This window comes from Brienomyrus brachyistius, chromosome 4 (genome assembly GCF_023856365.1).
Source record: "Brienomyrus brachyistius isolate T26 chromosome 4, BBRACH_0.4, whole genome shotgun sequence".
Lineage (NCBI taxonomy): Eukaryota > Metazoa > Chordata > Actinopteri > Osteoglossiformes > Mormyridae > Brienomyrus > Brienomyrus brachyistius.
In genome coordinates, this window is record NC_064536.1 from 24094205 (window position 1) to 24117983 (window position 23779).

At 46.3% G+C, this 23779-nt stretch overlaps 1 protein-coding gene and 1 long non-coding RNA gene across 2 annotated transcripts in view; one reads left to right on the forward strand and one right to left on the reverse strand.

The window, feature by feature from the left end:
* The window catches only part of LOC125740155 (tripartite motif-containing protein 16-like), a 148172-nt gene that overhangs the window by 64524 nt on the left and 59869 nt on the right, over window positions 1-23779 (forward strand). The window lies entirely within an intron of this gene.
* LOC125740165 (uncharacterized) lies at window positions 22341-23132 on the reverse strand. Its single transcript, XR_007397459.1, has 2 exons — window positions 22664-23132; window positions 22341-22574 (listed from the first exon to the last, which is right to left on the reverse strand). It is a non-coding gene; the product is annotated as an uncharacterized LOC125740165 (long non-coding RNA).

The window sequence follows — 23779 nt, forward strand, 5'->3', positions numbered from 1 at the left end:
ATATTTTATGTATCGTACAGAATAATAGCTTTCAGGCTAAAGTGCAGTTGGGTCCCCAGCGAGTCTCTCAGCGCGGCATCTCTCACAGCGCAGGGGGCAGCCGGAGCGCCGCAGACTCGGGCGGCTACATGAGTATATTGGGAATAAAATGTGTGTATTGGAGCGAGTTCTGTGTTACTGAGTGTGTGAGGTGTGCCAGTGATAATGATGGAGATGCTGGGCTTCGTCATGGGATTAATCGCTCTCCCTCTTACCTACAGACTCCTGCCAGCTGACGCTGGACCCCAACACAGCAAACAGATTCCTGTCTTTGTCAGAGGGGAACAGGAAGGTGACAGAGGGGGCAAAGCAGCCATATCCTGATCATCCAGAGAGATTTGACTACTGGAGCCAAGTTCTGTGTAGAGAGAGTCTGACTGGTCGCTGTTACTGGGAGGCTGAGTGGAGTGGAAATGGAGCCTGGATTGGAGTGACTTATAAAGGAATCGGGAGGAAAGGAGAGAGTACTGACTGTCTTCTTGGAGTCAATGACAAGTCATGGATGCTGCGCTGCTCTCCTGACAGTTACTCTGTCTGGCACAATAATAAACGGACTGTCATACCCATAAAGCCCTCAGGCTCCCGCAGAGTAGGAGTGTATCTGGACCGGGCGGCTGGTACTCTGTCCTTCTACAGAGTCTCCTCTGATGGACTGACCTTCCTGTACAGCTTCACATCCTCATTCACTGATCCCCTCTACCCAGGGTTTTATGTTAATTATTCAAAATCCTCTGTGTCCCTGTGCATGCTGGGATAGCTCACTGTGTGCTGGAGGAATCATTCTTACCTTATCAGAGTGTCACATGTCGCTGCTTCTCCGTGGCAAAAAGGTAAAATCTCTGCTTTTTAACCAGTATAACCCTTTTTACTCTGTCTGAAGTGTGACGTATGTTAGACAAAATAAGTGACTGGGTTCAGGAAACTGGACAAACATGACTGTTTTTCTCTCTGATTAAAATGTAATTCTGTTTGGGGGGGGGGTTCCCCTCCCCAGTATATGTACATTTCATATATTTCTGTATGTATATTGTATTTGCTATCTGTACACTGACAATAAAGGCTTCATATTCTATCCTATTAATGTCCTGGTTCAGCTCTGCTCAAAGTGTAATTGAGTAACATGTATAATACAATAAAATAAATTCAGTTTACTGTAATTGAACATAACTAACACAGTTAGATTAAATCAGCATATATGATAACCGTGTAAAAGGAGATGGGAGACATAACAGCAAAAGCAAAAAATATTCATGGAGTTAAAAAAGAAAAGTTATAAATCACATTAGTTACACGTTAGATTAAATCACTCGATCAAAAAACAAGCAAGAATAAAAATTTTGCAACTAAAACGATGACAATCGTCAAGCTGATTAGCAAATGGCGTCTCTCTCACCCCCATTAAAATACGGGAAAAGAATCATTAAAAGCCGAACTAAGTCCTTACTGTTTTGATATTGTTTGACACGTAAGCCGAGTGTACTGGCTTCAGCTGTCCATCTTTATGTTTCTGAGCTCCGCCCCGTCACTCCCATCATCCATTTGTGCATCGGAATAACTATAGATTATTTACATATCATGACACTTACTACCTAAGTAAATAATTACACAAGTAATTAAAAATAAAGCGTAACACATTTTTACTTATTAAAAATACGGTTTAACTTCAGACGGCTGAGCCGCACATCCCCTACTGCCGTCCTGAGGTAACTGCGGGTTTCCCATCAGTCGCAGCACGTGAGACGCTGCGGTCCCTCAGGTAACGCCCTTATCAGTGTTGCCAACTTAGCGACTTTGTCGCTAGATTTAGCGATTTTTCAGACCCCCTTGACGACTTTTTTTCAAAAAAGCGTCTAGCGACAAATATAGCGACGTTTGGAGAAACCTTAGCAACTTTCCAAATGTCGCCAGTACTGTCCTGTAAGCACGATGTCTTGCTTTCCCGGTATAGTTACTCATCTCCCTGTGTCTGCTCTGATCAGTGAGCGCTAGCTCTGGCTGAAAGGAGCAGCAAATTCCCGTGACCGCACGGCAGCTGAAATAGATGTGAATGAGCTGTGCATGTGCAAACGGTGTTGCCACAGACCAATCACTTACCTGCTTCTCCTTTGCTTGAAACAAAACTATTTAATTTGGCCGTTTATTCTTATTTTTTCTTATTTATTTATTTTTTCTTATTATTTCATTGCAGAGGATGTAACTGCTGGCTAAGTTCCATTGTGTTGTGTGGCGGAAAATATGTAACGCAATTGATAACAGTTTTATATTGGACACGTGAGGAAGGATTAGGGAAAACACGCAGAATGCAAATACGACGTAATTATGTCATCAATATGCAAATATACGCATGATGTCATCTAGCGACATTTGGCGACTTTTCGAGCAGACTTTAACTACTTTCCATTGAAAATAATTGGCAACACTGGTCCTTATCACAACACGCCAGATATGGTTAACGGGTACAGTCATTATTTAACGTACAATAAAACATGAACCTGATAAAATTACTTGAAAGTAAACCTGTGAAATTAAAATACAGTAAATAAGGCTATTTATGGCTAGCTGCGGCGTTCAATGGCTGGACCTCAGCGGAGACGGCAGTTCGGGTCGCCTTATGCTTGGAGGGAAGGGCATTAAAGACGTTAGATGATCTCTTGCCGCACGAGCAAAGCCTGTGGGCGGATATAGAGAACGCTTTACAGCGCTGATTTGGCCGGCATGCCCCGGCGGAGGATGCACGCGCCCAGCTCGTCAGTCAACAACATCACGATGGGGAAAAGCTGGGAGCCTTCGCTGCTGATCTTCGCCAGCTAGCGCGGCGGGATCATCCTGATTTCCCGACAGCGATCCAGGAGGAACTGACGCTGCAGGCTTTTCTGCGCGGGCTACAGCCGGAGCGATTACGCGAGCATGTACAGCTCACCGCACCCATCATGCTGGTTGAAGCTGTGGATAAAGCCGAGCAAGCCGAGCACATTCTGGTGAGGAAGCGTCATTCCGCTGTCGCAACAGAGCAGGTCCGGCAGGCAGCTTACGAGGTGAGCAAAGAGGATGAGAGAGTGTATCGAGTGTTGGAGACGTCGAGACGGAGGGGAGCGCCGAGCGGTGCATCTGGAGCAGAGCACCGTTGTTTTTGCTGTGGCGAGCTAGGGTACATTGCACGCTGCTGCCCAGCTCCTACGACAGTGGACTACATACCCCAGCAGCAGTTAAACTGAGGTGGGGCGGCGAGGAGGGGAACCCGCCGCCCACCTCGGTGTTTTCTTCCCCATATGTTGGGCTAAGTGCACGTTTGGGACAGAATGGGTTATACCTGGACTGTACACTGAATGGTGTGCCGTGCCGTGCGCTGGTCGATACTGGGTCCACGATTTCATTAATCCTTGAACGATTACTGCCTGATGCGGACTCTGTGAGCACCTCAAACTAAGGGACTTTCGAGTGGAGGATTACTACGGTCACGGGACAGAAGGTAGCCATGTCAGGCAGGAAAGTGGTGCGCATAATCATAGACTCTATTGCGCTCGAACACCCTTTTCTCGTGGGAGGAATACAAGACAGCTGCATAGTGGGGCTGGATTTGTTGCAGCGTTTAGGGGCGATTGTGGACATTGTCAGGGTGGGCATAGAGTTCGGGGGTGGGCCCATGCAGTTGCCGTTGCACAGAGTGCCACGGAGCGTTTCTCTGGCTCCACCGCCCATGCGGACATGCGAATAGTCTGGGCCCTCATATGGGGACATAAGGCACCCGGTTTCATCACCAAATCAGCAGGTGGTGGACCAGCTGTTTGAGCGGAGCTGTGCAGGTTTAAGTAGTGGACAGAGGCAGAAACTGCGCCAGCTTTTAGACATTTCATGGACATTTTTGCTGTTGATGAGAGAGACTGCACACATACCAACCTGGTGCACCACCACATAGACACTGGGAGTGCACCACCTGTTCGGCTGCATCCGCGTCGGTTGCCGCTAGCCAAGCGCGCTCCGGCGGAGCAGAAAGTACAGGAAATGCTGGAGGTAGGGGTGATTGAACCGTCTAACAGTCCTTGGTCTGCTCCAGTGGTCCTGGTGAAGAAAAAGGACGATTCATGGCGATTCTGCGTGGACCGACGGCTGAATGCAGTTACGCGGAAGGACTCGTATCCACTTCCTCGTATTGACGAGGCCTTGGATTGTGTGTCTGGCTTCTCCTGGTTGAGCTCGTTGGATCTCCGAAACGGATACTGGCAGGTGGAGTTAGCCCCAGAAGCGCGGGCGAAGATGGCATTTACTATTGGACAGGGTCTTTGGCAATTCAAAGTCATGCCATTCGAATTATGCAACGCGCCGGCCACGTTCGAGCGGCTTATGGAAAAAGTGCTTGGGAATATCCCACGCTCGCGCTGTGGTGTACCTCGATGATCTCTTGGTACACGCTAGAGACTTTGAGACTGAACTGTGCAATCTGCGCGAGGTGTTTGCGGTGATACGCCATGCTAATCTACGTCTGCATCCGAGAAAGTGCCATCTGTTCTGCCGCGAAATCACATTCCTGGGGCATGTGATTAGCGAGAGAGGAGTAGCTAATGACCCAGCGAAGATCGCAGCGGGCCATGCCCGCTAATGTCCGTCAGCTCCGGAGCTTCTTGGGTTTAGCGTCATACTACCGGCACTTTGTAAAAGACTTTGCCACTATCACAAGCCCACTACACCGGCTCACGCAGAAGGGGCGAGCATTCTCCTGGGACAGTGACTGCGAGCACGCATTTGTTTTGCTGCAGACAGTGTTAATCTCTGCACCCGTACTGGGTTACCCGGATCTCCAGCGGACCTTTGTATTGGATACCGACGCGAGCGATGTTTAATTTTATTAAAGACCTTATTTCAGCATATTGTAGTCATGACGTTTATGTTGTTCGGATTACTTCGGGACTCTCCTTTATATTACCAACTCTAATTTACCCCTGATGGAGGAGTCCGCCAGATTCGCCTCGGCTAATAGGGCGATCTGCAGGCCTGCTCCACAGGGTTTGTCTTAGAGGTACGGAAATCGCCACCATTTAAGAGAATGTCAGCCTCTGATTATTCGGGTCCCTCGACCTATATAATTTCCCAAAGGCTCAGTGTCTGCCAATTACTGAGCTTGTTGGTGCCTCGGAGATTAAGTCGATGTTTACCCAAACTACACGTACATCCACCTCAGGGGCTCAGCCGGGGCAACCCATATCATAACTTGTGTCAACCTCAGTGGCAGTGAAGGCGCATGTTTCGTAGCAGTAGTTTGTACGAAGCTCACTTTGGGCTTGTCTCAAGGACTCCGCCGATGCTACCCGGTATCTACCTTGTGAACGTCTCAGGGACTATGCCCGGTGCCTAGGAACATAGTTTGTACGTTCCTCAGGGGGTATACCAGTACCTTACACCAGCTTGTGTTGACCTCAGAGGTTACGTCGGCCTGTAACTGAGCTTGTGCAGACTTTAGAGGTGTAGTTCTGGTTTTCACCATAACTCAACCCGGGCAGTCGAGTTTGGGACCCGGATAAAGGGGATTTAACCCAGAGGCTGCAAGATAGTATTTACCACTTTAGTCCTAATCAGGATAGAAATCCAATCTGTGAAGTTTATAAAGAAGTCAGCAAATCATAATCATAAAGTAATCAAAACAACATTTATTAAACATACAACAATATACAATCATTGACTTGTGGCCACATACTCTTAAATACATTTTCATTATGACAAATACAATATTAAATTAATCAATGGTTAATTTTAGGGGAATTGCTGACCTTGGTTCTCAGGTCCCCAGCCAATCAAATCACTTTAGGGGGGGGTCGTAATTCTCTTGTTCTACCATGTGAGAGGCTCTCTCCTTTTGGTGGGTTTAGCCGAATGTTCTATATTTCTCTTAAGGAAAGTTACACTGCCTTAAATCTGAGATTATGATACACGCCGTCTCATGCCCATTAAAATGAGACCAAAAATGAGTGTATTTGTCCCTAACATCTATGTGTGGTGAGTTATCATGTTTAAAGTGGAAAAGGTGTCTGTCTGGATGCTGACAGCTGTTGCTGCTATGGATTGTCGGTGGGGCTCTAGTCCCTCCGGGTGTGAAAGGTCTTGCTTTTCCTGTGCTGCTCCAGTTAATTTATCCAGTCTCTCAGGAGCCAGCAGGCCTTTGACTTCCTTAAAAGGGGTGGTCTGATTAGTGGAGTCCAGTCTTTTCAGGGCCAGCGGATCCATTTCTTGGTGCTCTGAAATGGACTCATGCAGGCTTATCAGAGTTGAAGTATCAGACTTCAATGAGTCTCTGGCTCAGTCTGTGGTCCCAATCTGCTTTAAAAGATCCATTGTTCCAGTCCCCAATAACAGCAAGCCCTCATGCCTAAATGATTAACGGCCAGTTGCACTTACGTCGGTTGTCATGAAGGTCTTTGAGAGACGCATTAAGGACTTTATTATCGCCTCCATCCCATGCTCCACAGACCCACTCCAGTTCACCTTTCGCCCCAGTCGATCCACAGACGATGCCATCTCTCACGTCCTGTACACCACCCTCAGCCACGTGGACAAGAAGCATGGGAACTATGTAAGGCTGTTGTTCATTGACTACAGCTCAGTGTTCAACACCATAGTCCCTCACCGACTGTTTATTAAGCTGCAGGAGGTAGGATTGAACAGCCACCTGTGTGCCTGGATCCACAACTTCCTCACAGACAGACCACAGGTGGTGAGAGTAGGTGGCTGTGTCTCCAACTCCATCACGCTTAACACAGGTGCACCTCAAGGATGCGTTCTCAGCCCACTGCTCTACACGTTCTACACCAGAGACTGCGAAGCCATACACATCTCCGACTACATCATTAAATTTGCTGACGACACAGTAGCGCTGGTTCTCATCTCCAATAACGACGAGGCAGCCTACAAGGAGGAGGTGGACAACCTGACACCGTGGTGCCAGGAGAACTGCCTCCAACTCAACATCAGCAAGACCAAGGAGCTGGTGGTGGACTTCAGCAGGAGGAAGGAGCGCTCCTACTCCCCCATCTACATCAACGAGGCTGCAGTGGAGCAAGTGAGCAGTTTCAGATACCTGGGCGTTCGCATTAGTGAGGACCTGACATGGACAGAACACATCCAGAGCCAGAGCAGCAAGGCGAGGCAGCATCTCTAACACCTGAGACAGCTGAGAAAGTTTCGTGTCTCTCCTGAAGTCGTTTAACTCCGGTGCAGTGGAAAATGTCCTGACCCAGAATATCATGTCATGGTATGGAAATAGCCATGTCCAGGACTTAACTGGACTGCAGAGGGTGATTTGGGCAGCAGATCACGCTGCACCAGATCTGCTCTACCGTCTCTGCAGGACTTGTACACTAGGAGATGTCGGAGCATAGCGATCAGGATCATCAAAGACTCGTCTCACCCCAGTCACTGTCTTTTCGAGCTGCTAAAATCCGGCCAACGCTTTAGGAATATTATGGCAAAAACTGAGAGACTCAGGAGGAGCTTTTATCCTCATTCCGTAAGACTTCTTAACCAGGACATGACACCACTACCTCTTTAAAATTATACAGCTGATGCATAAACTGACAACTGTATATACAACTGTGTGTATCTACTCTCCTAGGTCAATGCACACTGCACTTTAAATACATCACTTATTCCTGTTCACTGTACATTGCAAAACAATCACTTCATCTGTCACCACTTGCCACTATACGCACATTTGCAGTCAATGTACAGTCAGTTGTTCATGCTGCAATCCAAGATGCCTCTTATCTTTTTTTTTTATTTTATTCTATTCCATGTATATATTTTTCATTTTTATATTGTCTGCACTTTTTATATTCTCAACTTTTGAAAATTGTAATTTAATTCTTGTTCTTGTTTGCACAGTCTTTGGATCGGTCAGGGTTCATTTCACTACATGTACTTTTTATAACTATGTATGTGATGAATAAAGAATCTTGAATCTATCTAACTTCTACCTAAAAAGTTAAATCATAAGATTATAGCTTGTCTATGGGAAATCAGTAACAGTTATGTTCATAAAAACTAATGTCAGTTGTGTGTACAGTTTGTATAATGTAAAACTTTATTCAAAAACTCCAACTCCAGTATTTGCCCAGTCTGCTCTTCTCAGTCTGGCCTCAGTCCAAAACAAAACCTACTGCAGTCTGAGAAGCAGGAAGTTCCTCCCACTCTCACACACAGACGACAGAGAGAAAACGAAACTGAAACCTATCAGGGTTTCTGGTAAAATGGCAGAAGCCAGTGTTGCAGTAGATCCGAACCAGTTCAGCTGTCCAGTCTGTCTGGATGAACTGAAGGATCCAGTAACTACTAAGTAAGTTTATCTGCTTTGAAGACACCAAGATCAAGTCTGGTTTGGAAAAGTGAAAGTAAAATGAACTGAAAATTCATGAATTAAATTACAGGAGCTATTTATGTCAGTAGCCTTTGCATCCAATTGCAAGGCAAGTTCATTCAGGGGCTTTTCCACAGCACCAGAAATGGTACATTTGGTACTTTTCGTTTTCCATTGACTGCCAGCTAATGGCAAGTACCAAAAGTTCCTATACCTAACATACCGAAGCAGCTGGGGTACTTTTTTTGGTATTTGGTACTTGAGGTAGGACTTGCAAACATTTTCATTATCCATTTAAAAGACATTTTAGCCTAAAAGCCAAAGAAACAAATAAATAGTTAATTAAAAAGAAGTTACATTGCAGAGGCAGCGTATGACTAAACTCCTCCTGATTTAATTTACTGAAAAAATGCAGCAAACAGTAACGTTTTAAGCCCTGATTATAATGAGCTGACAGTGTAGCAGACTTCAGGTCTTCAGGAAGCTTGTTCCACAGATGGGCAGCATAGAGACTAAAAGTTGCTTCACCCTGCTTGGTCTTGATTCTGGGACACTGAGTAAACCTTTCCCAGATGCCCTCAGTGGTCTGCATGCTGAGTAACGTTCAAGGGAATCAGATGTCTGCGACCAATTAGTACTTTGTACACAAGAATAATATTTCACAACGAATCCTGTGACGCTCAGGAAGCCTGTGCAGAGATTTAAGGACTGGTGTAATATGCTCTTATGCTATTATGTAATATTATCTTATGGTCAACTGTGCTGAACGCAGCACTGAAATCCAATAATACAAATCAAAATGAACATTTGTAATTCATCACTGCTGAGATGGATGTCATTTAAAACCTTAACACCTGTAGTGTCAGTGCTATGTTGTGGTCGAAATCTAGACTGAAAAGCATTTAAAGTCCTTGGTTTGCACCATGAAAGAACTAAGTTGCTAAAAAACAAACTTTTCAATGATCTTTCCTAGAAAAGGTACGTTGGAAATAAGCCTATAGTTACTTACTACTGAAACATCTAGGTTGGACTTTTCTAAAAGAGGTTTGATATCTCAGGTCATCATGACCCTTGGAAAAAGGCCTGACTAAAGAGAACTATTGACTATTTGTAGCACATCTGATGCTGTACAATTAAAAACATCAACATTAAAACCAGAAACCATGGGTGGATGCAACCATCTGCGAAACTGTGAACTCCCGTACCGCTGTGTACAACGCAGGACTCACCACCGGAGATATGAGCGCTTACAAAGTGGCATCGTATGTAGTACGGCGCGCAGTGAGGTTAGCAAAACAACACTACAGCGAACGCATCCATAACGACTTTCATCAGGGCAACACGTGTGCTCTATGGTATGGAAATAGCCATGTGCAGGACTTAAAGGGACTGCAGAGCACCGGATCTGCTCTACCGTCTCTGCAGGACTTGTACACTGTGGGAAATCAGTAACAGTTATGCTCATGAAAACTAAATTAATGGCTGTTGTGTGTACAGTTTGTATAATGTAATATTTTATTCAAAAACTCCAACTCCAGTGTTTGCCCAGTCTGCTCTTCTTAGTCTGGCCTCAGTCCAAAACCACATCTATTGCAAACCACACCTACTGCAAACCACATCTACTGCAGCCTAAGAAGCAGGAAGTTCCTCCCACTCCTATCAAGGTTTCTGGTAAAATAGCAGCAGCCAGTGTTGCAGTAGATCCGAACCAGTTCAGCTGTCCAGTCTGTCTGGATGAACTGAAGGATCCAGTAACTATAGCCTGTGGACACAGTTACTGTATGAGTTGCATAAATAGCTGCTGGGATCACAGCTTCCCCCCAGTGCAGACAGACCTTCACACCCAGACCTGTTTTGTACAGAAACACCATACTGGCTGAAGTGATGGAGAAACTGAAGAAGACTGGACTACAAGCAGCTACTCCTGCTGACCATTATGCTGGACCTGGAGATGTGGAGTGTGATTTCTGTTTTGGGAGAAAACGCAAAGCTGCCAAGTCCTGCCTCGTGTGTCTGGTCTCTTACTGTGAAACTCACCTCCAGCCTCACTATGGGTCTCCAGCTTTTAAGAAGCACAAGCTGACTGATCCCATTGGACATCTGCAGGACAAGCTCTGTTCCCAGCATGACAAACCCCTGGAGGTCTACTGCCGTACCGACCAGCAGTGTATCTGTTATCTCTGTACGATGGATGAACACAGAGGCCATGATACAGTCTCAGCTGCTGCAGGAAGGACGGAGATACAGGTCAGGCCAGAAAAGCTTTTACATAATTTATAAAATTTATTTGGAATGAAAATGGCTTTTTTTCTTAGTGCATTTGAGTTTATCTACTTTGAAGAGACTAAGATCATCATGTCTGGTTTGGGAAAGTGAAAGTAAAATGAACTAAAAATGCAAAATGATGTCATAAAGTTTAAAAAGTTCTCATTGAATTCCTACTGAGAAACTCCTTTAAACAGTGAATCATGTGTCTGCAGCTGGATACATACAGCAAGCAAACAGGGTTCAGAGGTTCACTTACAGTTTGGCTGAGCATCTGAATGGCTGAGATGTCTGAGCTAAGAGGCTGTGGTGTGATTGTTGCTGCCAAATGCTGTGAGTCCAGCATCTCAGAAACAGCCACTATCCTGGGATTTTAACACACTGCAGTGTGTAGAGTTTACTGAGGATGCTGCAATAAACATAAACACCTGTGGTGGGTCTGTGGGTGAAAATACCTTGTTAATGAGAGAAGTCAGAGGAGAATAACCAGACTGTTACAGCTAACAGGAGGGTCACAAGTGCAAAAATAACAGCTCAGTACAATGGTGGTGAGTCAACGGGTCTATGTCCAGTTTATCCTACATACAGTCAATCAGTCATTTAAGAATATCCATCCATCCCTCCATCCATCTCCATCAATCCATCCATCCATCGATTATCGATGGTCAGGATTATAGGAAGCACCTGGAGCCTTTTCCAGGCAGCATAATGGATAAACCTGGGGTCCACACTGGACAGGATGGTTAAAAAATTGTATCTGTGCTAACGAAACAAACTTGTTTTGTCGTCTTGTTTCCTGTCTGTAGAAACCAATGGGAGAAACACAGAGGGAATTTCAGCAGAGAATTCAGATGAGAGAGAAGGAGCTGCAGGAGCTGAGAGAGGCTCTGGGCTCATTCACAGTGAGTATGAACCTGAAGAGAAGATAACAGCTGCTTGTGATCATCTTGAATCAAGACTCTTCCCCAGAGTCAACAGATTTATAGAGTTGTGTGGATTAATTACACTAAGGTCACTGTGGGTTATTCTGGGTCAGAGGTTTGGTGGGACAAAGGTGCCAGATAACAGTGTCACGAGACAGAACAGGAACAGGGCACCCAGACAGGGTGCAGTCAAAGAGCCAAATCACAGTATGGGAATCAAAGTCGGGGTTGTAACAGAGATGGGAAAGCGGGTTAATCTACCCAGGGGAGTGAGGGAAAATGGGAACAGTCATGGGGACACGGTGAAGGGGAGACACTCAGGCTCACCTAGATGGGGGTCGGGATCAGCAGTCATTTGGGTGGGAGGGTCTGGGAGATCAGGCACACGAAGAGTCACAGGAGGAACCTCACAGAACCAGGGAGAACCAGGGCAGAGAAACGCTCAGCAGTCTAGCATAATAAGATGAAAACATTCATAAAGCCAGTTTACGCGGTTTATATTACCATTAACAAGGACAAAATAGGAAGCTGCTGTCAGTATTCAGACGAGGTACATTGGGCTGGGGGACGTGGTTCTGGCAAACGATCCGGGCTCATGCTCACAAACATGGATTAACTAACTTGGGGTTACAGGGCTTAACCTGTTTATATAGAAAAATACCATTTAATGCTCATTTGAGAAACAGCAGGTTTACATATGCCTGTACAATGGAAATAAACAGCATGAAGTTACCAATTAAACTGAGACCTAAAGGTGACACCCAACCTGCCACCAGTCTCTGCCAAATCCCTGCAGCTGATAGTGTATGAGCTTAATGAAAGATCATTTCCAATCAGTGCTGGCTGGGTTTCAGTACCTGAGGCATCCAGCATGGTGATGCTCCAAACCCCAGCCCTGTGCTGCTTTTATACCTCCTGTCAGCTCACATCTCTATTGTATAATGAGGCTCTCTGGAGTCTTTGTAATTTACCGTCCTCTGCTCCCTGTGTCACCAACAGAGCTCAGCACAGTCAGCAGTGAAGGACAGCGAGAGGATCTTCACTGAGATGATCCGCTCAATTGAGAGAAGACGCTCTGAGGTGACAAAGCTGATCAGAGATCAGGAGAAGGCTGCAGTGAGTCAAGCTGAGAGAGACATAGAGAGACTGAAGCAGGAGATCGATGAACTGAAGAGGAGACACTCTGAGCTGGAGCAGCTTTCACACACAGAGGATCACATCCATTTTCTCCAGGTAACAGAACAGCTACTTTGGCAATAAGAAAACCAGAGCATTCAAATGGATGTATGGTCTCATTTGTATTTGAACTAGTCTGTCAACTGTCATATGTTACTGGTCCTGCTCATTCAATTACAATTCACATTTGCTTTTTAATGACACTGAGTGTCTGTAGAGTTGGCAGGGTCTTCCTGTTGTCCTTGAAGCTGGATTTGGACCCAGAAACTCCGTCAGTCCACACCACTCTTTTAAGAACGTGAGGAAGGTGGTTTCTGAACTGAAGGATCTTCTGGAAAATGTTTGCGAAAAGAAAACAGCAGAGATCCATCTCACAGGTTAATAAATAAATAAATTTTCCTATCTGTTCATGTAACTATAGACCATGCAGAGATAGTATGTAGTGCAGTCAGCCTCATGTTTGTGTAACCAAGTCAGTTTCTGTTTTAAATAAGACTAAATCTTTGTGAAAACTGATGATTTAGCTCCAAATTCTACAGGCTGCAAAACCCAGATCACAAAAATCATGTTTCTTCTGCATTACAGAATCCAAAAATGACTGTTATTGTCCCTCATAATGATAATACCCTATTGCTGGTGTCTCTGCAGTGAGTGACGTCCATCTCCCACAAGTAAATTCCTTTTACTCACATCCCTGTTTCTCTCTGTCTCCTTCTAGTTCCCAAAGACGCCGTCCTACCAGTATTAGTGCTCAGGACCAGATCAGAATTCTTACAATGTGAGTCTGTTCACACACACACTTCTCTCTCCCTGTATGAGGTGGAGTGTGTTTTATTGTGTTTTACTGTGTTTTATTGTGTTTTATTGTGTTTTATTGTGTTTTATTTTCTTCTGCTAGTGGAGCTTCTCTTTCTCTCTCCTGCTGCCTCCTTTCACATTTACATGAGCTGTTTATGTCAGTAGCCTTTGCATCTAAATGCAAGGCAAGTTCATTCCACACACCAGGAATGCTACATTTGGTACTTTTCCTTTTCCATTGACTTCCAGCTAATGACCAGTACCAAAAGTTCCTGTACCTAAAGTACCAAAGCAGCTGGGGTACTTTTTTGGTATTTGGTACTTAGGGTGGGACTTGCAAACACATTCATTGCCTAAAAACCAAAGAAACAAATAGTCAATTAAAAAAGAAGTTACATTGTTGAGGCAGTGTATAACTAAACTCCTGCTGAGTTAGTCCATTGAAAATATACGGCAAACATTAATATGTTAAGCCCTGATTATAATGAGCTGACAGTGTTAGCAGACCTCAGGTCTTCAGGAAGCTTGTTCCACAGACAGGGAGCATAGAGACTAAAAGCTGCTTCACCCTGCTTGGTCTTGATTCTGGGACACTGAGTAAACCTTTCCCAGATGCCCTCAGGGGTCTGCATGCTGCGTAAAATTCAAGCAAATCAGAAATGTATTTATGTCTGAGACCAATTAGTACTTTGTTCACAAGAATAATATTTCACAACAAATCCTGTGACGCTCAAGAAGCCAGTGCAGAGATTTAAGGACTGGTGTAATATGCTCTTATGCTATTATGTAATATTATCTTATGGTCAACTGTGCTGAACGCAGCACTGAGATCCAATAATACAAATCAAAATGAAGATTTGTGATTCATCACTGCTGAGATGGATGTCATTTAAAACCTTAACACCTGTAGTGTTAGTGCTATGCTGTGGTCGAAATCCAGACTGAAAAGCATTTAAGGTCCTTGTTTTGCACCATGAAAGAATTAAGTTGCTAAAAAATAACCTTTTCAATGATCTTTCCTGAAAAAGGTAGGTTGGAAATAGGTCTATAGTTACTTACTAACGAGGAATCTAGGTTGGAGTCTTATGAAAGAGATTTGATATCTCAAGCCTTCAGGGCCCTTGGAAAAAGGCCTGACTAAAGAGAACTATTGACTATTTGTAGCTCATCTGATACTGTACAATTAAAAACATCAGCATTAAAGGAGCTTGTAGGTATAGTGTCAAGGCAGCTGGCTGGAGGCCTAAGGTGCTGAACAGTTTCTGTCAAGGCTGCATGGTCTAGGTCAAGGGTCAGTAACCTGCGACTCGCAATCCACATGCGGCTCTTTGACCTCGTGGCTGCGGCTCTTCTCAGAATGACAGACACATTCACATTTTCATGTCTTAACATATTATGGTAATACTTTCATAAATATAAATTTTTTATTTATGGGATAATTAGATATTTCTTTAGCTATATGTGAGTCACTCAGTCCATATCGCACTTCAGTGATGTCATTCTCTACAGCGAGATTAAGTCTCTGGTCAAATTATATGCTCTCCGGAGTTTTCTTCAGTGCCTGAAATTGGATGGAAGCTTCAGTGCTGTTGTCTTAGAGTAGCTGTGGGCTTTGATGCACTTTGTTCCCCCTGAAGTCAGTCAGAACAAGAATGGCTGACACTGGGGCTACTCCTCACTGCCTAGTGTGGGCTGTAGCTACAGCAGTGCATCCAAACCAAGTAAGCGGGGGGGTGGGGCTTAAGGGCCCAGGCTGTCCTAGATGTCAGCCTGCACTGTAATGCTGAAAGCAGGGAGGCTGCCCTCGCTTTGTTTGGGTAGCAGGAACTTTTTGGTGCCACACAGTAACTACTAATCAAGGCCTTTTATCTACAGAGCACTGCAGACTCGGGCGGCTACATGAGTATATTGGGAATAAAATGTGTGTATTGGAGCGAGTTCTGTGTTAGTGAGTGTGTGAGGTGTGACAGTGATAATGATGGAGATGCTGGGCTTCGTCATGGGATTAATCGCTCTTCCTCTTGCCTACAGACTCCTGCCAGCTGACGCTGGACCCCAACACAGCAAACGGATACCTGTCTCTGTCAGAGGGGAACAGGAAGGTGACACGGGGGGCATGGCAGCCATATCCTGATCATCCAGAGAGATTTGACTGGTGGTGGTTGCAAGTTCTGTGCAGAGAGAGTCTGACTGGTCGCTGTTACTGGGAGGCTGAGTGGAGTAGACGTGGAGCCTGGATAGGAGTGACTTATAAAGGAATCGCGAGGAAAGGAGACAGTGCTGACTGTCAGCTTGGAGCCAATGACAAGTCATGGATGCTGATCTGCTCTCCTGACAGTTACTCTGTCCATCACAATAATAAACGGACTGTCATACCCATAAAGCCCTCAGGTTCCCACAGAGTAGGAGTGTATCTGGACCAGGCGGCTGGTACTCTGTCCTTCTATAGAGTCTCCTCTGATGGACTGACCCTCCTGTACAGCTTCACCTCCTCATTCACTGAACCCCTCTATCCAGGGTTTAGGGTTTATTCTAACTCCTCCGTGTCGCTATGCATGCTGGGATAGCTCACTGTGTGCTGGCGGAATCATGTTTCCCTTATCAGAGTGTCACATATCTCTGCCTCTCTGTGGCAAAAAGGTAAAATCTCTGCTTTTTAACCAGAATAACCATTTTTCCTCTGTCGGAAGTGTGTCGTATGGTAAACAAAATGTGACCGGGTTCAGCAAGCTGAACAAACATGCAAAATGACTGTTTTTCTCTCTGATTAAAATGTAATGAAATGTAATCCTGATGAGTAGGGGCGGCTTTCCCCCTCCCCTCTATATGTACATTTGATATATTTCTGTATGTATACTGCATTTGCTGCCTGTACACTGACAATGAAGGCTTCCAATTTTATCCTATTAATGTCCTTGTTCAGCTCTGCTCAAAGCGTAAAATAAAACATATAACACAATTAAATAAATTAACTTTACTGTAATTGAATTTAACTACCATAATTAGATTAAATCAGCATATATAATAACCGTGTAAAAGGAGATGGGAGACATAACAGCAAAAGCAAGTTTATGGAGTTAAAAGCAAAAAAGTTATAAATCACATTAGTGTCACGCGTAGTGTGAGACAGGGCAACGCACAGGCTGTGCGAGTGACCAAGCAAGCGACTCGCAGGCGAGAATAGAACGAACGGGGATTTATTAACCGGGATGGGAGCAGGAAACATGTCACACCACGAACACTGGGTAACATCACTAATGACAGACAACGGACTCAGGTAAGACACGGACTAAAATACACAGGACTGACTGAAAATAATCAGACACAGCTGGGTGCGATCGGGAAAGAACATGTGGGTAATTAGGGGGCATTGGCACACAGGAGGAGCGGACGAGCCGGGCATCACAGAACCCCCCCTCCCCCAAAGGCGCACTTCACTGGGCGCGCCCGGAGGGAGGCGATGGACGGGACGAGACCGGGGACCCAGGACCTGAAAAACAAGAACCAAAACCATCAACGAGGGACAGGGAACAAGACAGACAGGCAAAACTGACCCGGCGGCAGAAGCCAAGACAGGACATGACACAGGACGGGAAAGGCAGACAAACAGATCAGGAAAGGGGACACGGAGGGAACAGGCAGGACAAAAGGACCGGGAGTGAACGAAGGGAACCCAGAGGGAGAAGGAGGCACAGGAGGAGCGAAGGGACGAGGGACAAAGAAAGGGGAAGCAAACGAAGGAGGGACAGAGGCAGGGAAGAAGGGAGAGAAGGCGGGGGAATGAAGGGGAGCCCGAGGGAGACCCAGCGGGCGATGGGAGCCAGCCAGAGGGGCCGCAGACGGCCGGGAGGCCGGAGCCGGGGCGGACCCCGGAGGGGCCAAGGAGACCGGGCGAGGGTCCAGTGAAGGGGCCGAGGAGGGGGCCGGAGGGGCCACTGGGGAAGGGGCCGAGGAAGCTGGAGGGGGACCCGGCGAAGGTAAGGAGAGGGGGGGAGCCGCCGCAGGCGGCGACGTCCTCAGACGAGCCGGAGGTAGGGACCCTGCAGGTGAACGAGGAGCCGCAGTCGGGGGGCCGGCAGGAGCCCGACGAGACGCCGGAGGAGGAAGAGAGACCCGGAGACGAGGCGCCGGAAGGGGACGCACCGGGACCTACTGCCCCGGCGGGCAAGGACCCGCAGGCGCCGAGCGAGCCACCACGCAGGCGAGGGAGGGCGAGCCAGGGGGCAGGGCGGGAGGGACCCCAGTCCGTCGTCTGTGTCCCCTCCCTTTGTGGGACACAGACATGGCGACCCCCTTACGGGGCCGAGTTCGCTGGGGTGCAGGTACTGGGGAGATGAGAGATATCCCCGAGGGGTCCCATTCTAGCTCCTCTGCGTCTGCAGAGGGAGGAGCTACGGTGGGGTCCTCTGGGACCTCCCCGGGGACGAAGGCAGGCGTGGTTGAAGGAGGGCTAGGGACCAGAACAAGACTGGAAACAGGGACCCCGGGGGGCCTAGTCCTTGGAGGCGTCAGGGACGCCTCGGGAGTGTGACCTGCAGCGGACACGGGGCGCACTTTGGGCGTGGGAGTTGCTGCAGACATTGGGAGTGCCTGCTTGTGAGCGGCAGGTAGCGCAGACTGATGAGCCCACACGGGCGACAGCTGCTGAGTGGGCGGCTGTGCGGGCGGCAGCGGCTGAGCGCGCTCCAGGCCCATAAGCGGCAGCAAAGGTGGTTGCTCGGGCTCTGGGGTTGCAGATAGCAATGCCTGTGCTACAGCCGCTGGGAGAGGATGCTGCGCAGAACCGTCGGGCGGCGTTGATCGCTGCTCCGGCTGTGCAGGTTGCAGAGGTGGCTGTGGCGCTGGTGGCCGAGGTAGCTGCGTTGGACCCTCAAGCGGCGGTGATCGCTGTTGTTCTGGCGACCCCTGCGACGGTGGCTCGGGAGCGGGGTCCGCCAACAGGGGCGGATGCTCTGACGCAGGGTCCACCGGCAGAGGCGTTAGTCCCGGCGCTAGCTCCATTGCCCTGCGGAACCTAACTAGCCTCTGTAGGTCCGCAGCGAGGCATTCAAGGGAAGCTCGCCCGGAGGTAGGGGCGATCTCCCCGAGGCCCCGGTGGAGTCGAGCAATGAGCCGCTCGGCCTCGGGTCCACTGGGAGCGGTTGGGTCGGCCATAACCGTCACAAACAGTCCTTGAAGGGCAAAGAACTGATTGTAAAGCGTCTCCCTCTCCTCGGACAGAGGTGAAGGGGGCGACTCGGAGGAGACCACCGCAGGAGACTGGACACGCAAGTCATGCAAGGGGGAAACGGGCGCGATCCTCTTCGGGACTCTGGGCAGATGAGCCAAGCAAGCGACTCACAGGCAAGAGTAGAACGAACGGGGATTTATTAACCGGGACGGGAGCAGGAAACATGTCACACCACGAACACTGGGTAACATCACTAATGACAGACAACGGACTCAGGTAAGACACGGACTAAAATACACAGGACTGACTGAAAATAATCAGACACAGCTGGGTACGTTCGGGAAAGAACACGTGGGTAATTAGGGGGCGTGGCACACAGGAGGAGCGGACGAGCCGGGCATCACAATTAGTTACATGTTAGATTTAAATCACTCGATCAAAATACTACAAGAAAAAATTTAAATTTCGGAACTAAACCTATGAAGTTCTATACCTGACAATCGACAAGCTAATTAGCAAACTAAACCCAACTCCAGTCCTGGGGGGCCAGAGCCCTGCACATTTTTAGGTTTCCCCTCATTTAACACACCTGATTCAACTCCTTGTGCTACATTTAAATGCATTGCATTTAACATACATACACATACATACACACTCACCGGCCACTTCATTAGGTAAACCTTGCTAGTACTGGGTTGGACCCCCTTTTGCCTTCAGAACTGCCTTAATCATTCGTGGCATAGATATTCATGGCAGATATATTGGTCCATATTGACATGATAGCATCACACAGTTGCTGCAGATTTGTCGGTTGCACATCCATGATGCGAATCTCCCGTTCCACCACATCCCAAAGGTGCTCTATTGGATTGAGATCTGGTGACTGTGGAGGCCATTTGAGTACAATGAACTCTTTGTCATGTTCAAAAAACCAGTCTGACATGATTCGAGCTTTATGACATATGACAGGATAGCATTATCCTGCTGGAAGTAGCTATCATAAGATGGGTACACTGTGGTCATAAAGGGGTGGACATGGTCAGCAACAATACTAAGGTAGGCTGTGGCGTTGCAACGATGATAAATTAGTACTAAGGGGCCCAAAGTGTGCCAAGAAAATGTCCCCCACACCATTACACCACCACCACCAGCCTGAACCATTGATACAAGGCAGGATGGATCCATGCTTTCATGTTGTTGACGCCAAATTCTGACCCTACCATCCAAATGTCACAGCAGAAATCGAAACTCAGACCAGGCAACATTTTTCCAATCTTCTATTGTCCAATTTCGGTGAGCCTGTGTGAATTGTAGGCTCAGTTTCCTGTTCTTTGCTGACAGGAGTGTCACCCGGTGTGGTCTTCTGCTGCTGTAGCCCATCTGCCTCAAGCTTCGACATGTTGTGCATTTGGAGATGCTCTTCTGCATACCTTGGTTGTAACGAATGGTTATTTGAGTTACTGTTGCCTTTCTATCAGCTCGAGCCACTCTGGCTCCTCTGACTTCTAGCATCAACAAGGCATTTTCGCCCACAGAACTGGCACACCCTGGATGTTCCCTTTTTCTGACCATTCTCTGTAAACCCTAGAGATGGTTGTGCGTGATAATCCCAGAAGATCAGCAGTTTGCAATACTCAGACCAGCCCGTCTGGCACCAACCACCATGCCACGTTCAAAGTCACTTAAATCACCTTTCTTAACCCATTCTGAAGCTCAGTTTGAATGTCAACATGCCTAAATGCATTGAGTTGCCACCATGTGATTGGTTGATCAGTAATTTGCGTCAACGAGCAGTTGGACAGGTGTGCCTAATAAAGTGGCCGGTAAGTGTGTATGTATGTATGTGTGTGTATATACATACATACATAGTCAGGATAGGTCGCGATCGCTGGGTGAAGCGGGCGGCCGTTCGGGCAGGCAAGCAGGCAAGAATCAGGCAGGCAAGAGGAATACGGGGAAACGGGGATTTATTGGAGAAACTAGGGGCAGGAAACAGACGTCAACTAATGTCAATGACAGACCAGGAACAAAGGCAAGACATGGACTGAAATAGACAGGACTGGGTGAAAATAATCGGACACAGCTGGGTACGATTGGGGAAGCACACGTGGATAATCAGGGGGGCGTGGCACACACGAGGGTCGTATGAACCGGGCATGACATATATATAATTCCAACCCTCCTCCATATCCAGGCTTCGGACCAGCAAAAGTGACCCCAAAGAGACACTCTTGCGGAATTTTTTTATTATTATTAATTTTTTATTAATGCTATACTATATACAAACATTTTACAAGCACATCTTTGGATATAGTTCACTGTGACAATATAAATGGTAGAAGAGAACTAAAACAACAACAACTGTGTTTATGTAATTATTGAGGTCTGTCTAGAATATCTTACTGTATCTACAATCCCAAAATACATGAATTAAAGGTAGCATCCAAGTAGATTCCCAATCTATGTCACCAAACAGATTATTCCAGTAAAATACTGCAGCTGGCTTAGAGACAATATTCCTCTAAATTACATGTCTAATGCATTTGTTGGTCGCTTCTTTGCTCAGAAGAGGACACATGTTGCCTATAAACAGATCCTCAGGAACTAGATGAAGGAGATTGCAATTTCTGCCCTTTACAGCTGATGATAGCAGGAGGACTTCCCCGCTATGTAACGCGTAAAAAACCATACAATATATAACCATACAATACAAGACAAAAACCTCTCATATGTAAACAACAGACTTTCTTCATTCAATAATTGAATAACTAAAATAAAACCATTATCAATACATCTTTCAATAATAAGTGTTTTGCATTTATAAGTTATGTCTTGATTGCTCTGGTTACTATGAGTTACTATTTTGACAGCCAGGGCAGGATCAACCAGAGGTGGCTTTGCGCATGCGCGGATCATTTGAAGTCTGGATGCGGAGGGGTGAACATCTCCTGCTGTGACTGCAGCTGGGCAGGGCTGCTGTGCGAGGACTGGAACGCCTGTGAGCGCTTTGGGACCGGAGGGGAGGGGACCCACGGCAGCACCCGCTGCTCGGGGAGAAGAGTAAGAACGATACGTGCTTTCACGTCAGAGTTTCCTAAAGTCTCCAATAACACCAGAAAAAGTCTGTCGATATCAGACAGAGATTTGAGATTTGTTGCTAGTCAAGTTTTTTAAAATGAGTCGCTAGAGGGGTCTAAAAACTCGCTAAATATAGCGACAAAGTCGCTAAGTTGGCAACACTGTCCTCAAGATGTTTAATAAAAGCCCATCTGCACTAAAATCTGTGTCATATGGAGACCCGCAGCGGCTGGATTTTCAGTGATAAAGACTTCCCCAAATCCAGTGGAACAACACATCTTTATTTTCCATGCAGCTCTTCTTACAAGCTCTTCACACATCAAGCATCTTCACAGCACAACAGAAGAACCAAAGACCCTCTAATTACAACTGGCAGCCTTAAATACTCTCAGCTGTCACAGACTAAACCATTCTTCCACTCACAGGTAATTTCTTAAATCCCCCCCTTCCACCATAATACACAACACATCAATCTACATAAATAAATACTTAACTACATTTAACATTTCCATATTAATACATATCTTCCTCTTTAATCTTACACAAAACCCCATGTAAGGGAGAGGATTCCCTTACTATTTTATTGTAATTGATAGTATGTTAGTGATACACTCTTTCTTTATTTTAATAAATAGTATTTTATTTAGCATGGTACTTTACCCAGGGATTTGCATAGGAGAACAGGGGCATACAGGGGTTTGCTGGTTTATTGGATCTTGAAGTCAGTTGGTGGCCTTGGTTCAGATCCTGCGCAGTGCCTCCTCATCAAGGAAGGTGGTGGGGTCTGTGAAAAGGAATGGTGATTGAGGGAGAATGTGTTTACCAGTAAGAACAATTGATGCAAAGAACTGATTGTAAGATGTGGTTACTCACCTTTCTTCTTGTGTTTCTCCAAGGTGTTTGGGCAAATATGTCCCCTGGGTCCAGACACCATTTAAAGGTTCCGGGAGAGACCAGGGCTTAAGGGAGAGTGGGGAATCTGTTGTGCTGGGGATTTTGGGTTTTATAATATGGGGTTTGTGTAAGATTAAAGAGGGAGATATGTATTAATATGAATGTTAAATGTAGTTAAGTATATATGTAGGTTGATGTGTTGTGTATTATGGTGGAAGGGGGGAATTTAAGAAACTACCTGTGAGTGGAAGAATGGTTTGGTCGGTGACAGCTGGAAGTATTTAAGGCTGCCAGTTGTCAGAGGGTTTTTTCTGTTCTTCTGTTGTGCTGTAAAGATGCTAGATGTGAAGTTCTTGTAGGAAGAGCTGCATGGAAAATAAAGATGTGTTGTTCCACTGCATTTGGGGAAGTCTTCTCACTGTAAATCCAGCCGCTGCAGGTCTCCATATGACACCCCATATTATAAAACCCAAAAACCCCTGCACAACAGATTCCCCACTCTCCCTTAAGCCATGGTCTCTCCCGGAACATTTAAATGGTGTCTGGACCCAGGGGACACAACACCTTGGAGAAATACAGGAAAGAAAGATGAGTAATCACATCTTACAATCACTTCTTTGCATTAATTGTTCTTACTGGTAACCTTATTCTCCCTCAATCACCATTCCTTTTCACAGACCCCACCACCTTCCTTGATGAGGAGCCACTGCGCAGGATCTGAAACAAGGCCACCAACTGACTTCAAGATCCAACAAACAAGCAAACCTTTGTATGCCACTGTTCTATGCAAATCCCTGGGTAAAGTACAATGCTAAATAAAATACTGTTATTAAAATAAAGAGTGTATCACTAACATGCTATCAATTACAGTAAAATAATAGTAAGGGAGTCCTCTTCCTTACAATCTGATTGGCTTATTTTGCTAAGTAAACCAATCAGAATGCTTTCTGTCTACCACGGGCTACATGCAGTGTTGCCAACAGCTCTGCCCCAGCTCCATGTGGTAGAGTTTGTATGTTCTCCCGAAATCGTGGTGTTTTCTTCAGGTACTCCATTTCTACCCAAAGTTCAAAAACATGCTGAGGTAAATTGGAG